Source organism: Chiloscyllium plagiosum, chromosome 8, assembly GCF_004010195.1.
Source record: "Chiloscyllium plagiosum isolate BGI_BamShark_2017 chromosome 8, ASM401019v2, whole genome shotgun sequence".
Lineage (NCBI taxonomy): Eukaryota > Metazoa > Chordata > Chondrichthyes > Orectolobiformes > Hemiscylliidae > Chiloscyllium > Chiloscyllium plagiosum.
Window position 1 is genome coordinate 52477565 of NC_057717.1, and position 3344 is coordinate 52480908.

The window sequence follows — 3344 nt, forward strand, 5'->3', positions numbered from 1 at the left end:
TGCAGACACATCCATGTCACCGGGAATCAGCTCTCCTACAACCGGGAACGACTCCCTTCAAGGCTTTCAGTGTCTTGTAGTTTCCCAAGTTTTCTCACTGTCCCGGAGCCCAGATGAGTTTTCAATTCCTGATGTGAAGCAAAGACAATCATATTATTATCTCAAATTAGTTCATGTCCCGAGAAAATCAGAGTTAATGTCCCGGCTCCTTAAAAAAGGGGAAAGTGTCTCGACTGTCTCTGCTCAGCCGGATCGATTCACCCTTCATTCTGCTCTGAGTCTAAAGAGTTTGTAAAAATTCACAAAGCTAAAGACTGTTTTTTCGATTTTGCTCCCTGAACATTTTCCAACGTCAACCGACAAGATTTTAAACAAAATGTAGAATAAATACAGAGAATACTACAGCAATACAACAGCTTTAGTATTGTTTCACGGAAGACAAACAGAGCTTACACTTTGACAAAGGCACGTTCCTTGATCAGAACTCGAGGACTCTTAAAGTCAAAACATTTCCAGACCTGAGACGGATTTGCTGTTGTTGGAGCGAAATCTTCCTCAGCAGAAAGTCAGTTAACATCTAAAAGCAGAAGAAACATAATCTGCAGGATCCAACCTGCGCAGGAAAACACCAATGGAACTTTTTAGACCAATGCCTTAACCACTCAGGCATAATTACCAACCAGCGTATATTGCTTACTATTTCTTATGGAATGAGAGTTCCAACAGGAAAGGCGAGTAATTGGCTTGTCAATGTCTGCAGCATGATCCTACGATTTCCTGTCCCAATGTATTTGATCAGAACGGAGGAGGCTGATGGGAAGTTGAATTGAACTACGCACATTATTGAGAATTAGAGTGAATGGGAAAGATCCATTTCCATGAGCAGAGAGATTAATAATCAGCGCAATGGATCAATGAAGAAAGATGTCTTTGTTTTTGCATCACACCTATCCACACCATCTGGTTCGGTCAATGAACTACTTCTGAAAGAGGTTCGTCATTGGTAAATATAATGTGTAAATCAGGGCAGCTGGTTTAACCAAAGGTGAAACCAAAAAGTGCTTCAGATTCTCAGAACTGGCATTGGAAACACCGGTGAGTCTATCCTAAATTTTAGGGATTTATTCTGCTCTAATTTACATCTGGGATGGAGAGAGCTTAATCTGAGGGAAAGGGGTTATCTATTTAAGACACGGATGAGGCGGATTTTCCGTCTTTAAAAGGGTAGGAAATCTGTGATATTCGTTCCAACAGAGGGCAGTCAAGGCTGTGCGTATTGAATCCTGAGATAGACAGACACTTAGTCACTTATGGAATCAAGGACCACAGGAATAAGGCAGGAAAGTGAAGTTGAGGACCAACCAAATCAGCCATGATTTTATCAAAAAGTGAGCTGATCAGATAGAACAGCTTTCATCTACACCAATGTCATAGCTGCCATTTGGAAAATGCCAGAGACGATTGTAAAGGAAGAGATAGCTGGATAATTAGAAAGGATTATTGCAGTCAAAGTCAACATCGCGTTGTTAACTGATTGCACATGTGGCTGGGCTACGTTCTCTGGGTGCTGCCGTTGGTCAGGTGCCTAAAGCGTCTGTCCAATAATTAGGCGATTATGAGTTCAAGTTCCCGCGGAGTCTGCCAAGTGCCTCGCTGTTTAATTGATTAATTATCTCGCAAATTGCCTATTGTTGATCCAGTATCTCGAAGGTGGCAACTGAGCATCTTTTCATAGTTTGAACTCAGCATGTTGTCATTTGCTGCTAACCCATCAGCGAATATTGTTTCCTACTAATTCAACCTGAAGTCTCCTGCCTCTGTGCGAGAAGCACTTCTCCTTCTCTTTTATTTCTCATCTTTGATTTACAGTTTGCTGGCAATAACGAGGTGAGGCAGGAGACAATACAGGCTTCCCAGGGAATAATGTGCTAATGGCACAGACACAACAACCTGATCACGCTCATTCTCTATTATGATCATTATTCATTTTACACCAATAGTAAATGCATCATTGCCATTCTATAATTGTGGTGGAATCGATTTTTATCTGATGGATTATTAATTCTAATAAGAATTCTAAATGCTCGTAACATTTTGAGTTCAGAAATGTATCCTTAGCTCAGACCAAAGCGAAAGACACATGATCCAGAGAACATGAGTCAAGTTTTATGCATTTCACCAGGGGTTCAGGGAAAATGTCACTCCACAGATTCACTCTTAAGTTGTCTCCGCTCTCAGACTTTATAAAAAGTTAAAGTGGGAAATGAGAAATACGGACAGATCGACAGTTTGGATTTAAGTTTGCCCGCTTAGCTGGAAGGTTCATTTCCATAAGTTTCATCACCCTAATAGGTAACATCTTTAGTGGGCTTCAGGCGAAGCACTGTTGTTAGTTCTGGCTTTCTATTTATATTTTTGGGTTTCTTTAGGCAGTGATGCCTTTTCCTGTGTGATGTCATTTGTTGTGGTAAAATCCCTTCCTGTTCTTTTTCTCAGAGGGTGATGGATGGGGTCAAGCTCGTGTTTGTTGTGAGTGTTCTAGTTCTAATACCAGGCTTATAGGAACTCTCGTGCGTGTCTTTGAATGGCTTGTATTAGGATAGATGTGTTTTCCCAGTCGAAGTGGTGTCCTTCATTTTTATGTTAGGATACTAGTGAAAGAAAGTCATGCCTTTTTGTGGCGCATTGGTGTTCATGTATGCTGGTGGCCAATGTCATTTACAAAATACCATGCAGGGGTCATAACAAACAATACATTGGACAAACAGGGAGAAAACTGACCACCAGGATACCACTTGCAGGTCATTTAGGGGGTGAGGAAATACAGGCAAAATACAGAGACATTTTTAATAGCATGGGCTACACAAAAATGGAGGTGAATTTTGGCAGATTGGCCCTAATAACTCTAACATCGTGCATTAAAAGCAATGTTTAGTGGACCTATCAAATCTACATGTAATTTAGAGAGGTGAACTACTTGATAAGGACTTTAGACAGGAGTGTGTCATGTGAATATGCTCAAAAGATATTTTGATTGGGAAGTAAAGCAAGAGGAGAAGGTGTTAATGATTACAGCACAAAAAGTAGGACCGAGTTCGGAGGGTTCTGGATTGGACATTCCTCTACTCAATGTGGACAATGAGGAAGTTGTCAAAAATTGGAATACATTATTGAGTTACATTCCACAAGAAAATCGAAATGACCTGACAGGTTTATTACTGTTATATAGGCAGATATGCAGAAATAAACTGGGAAGGACTATCTTCATTGCATATGATGCAGCTGTAGATGTTGTTCCGTTGAAGCAACATCCTTAGTTGCATAACCATATAAAGTTGGCACAG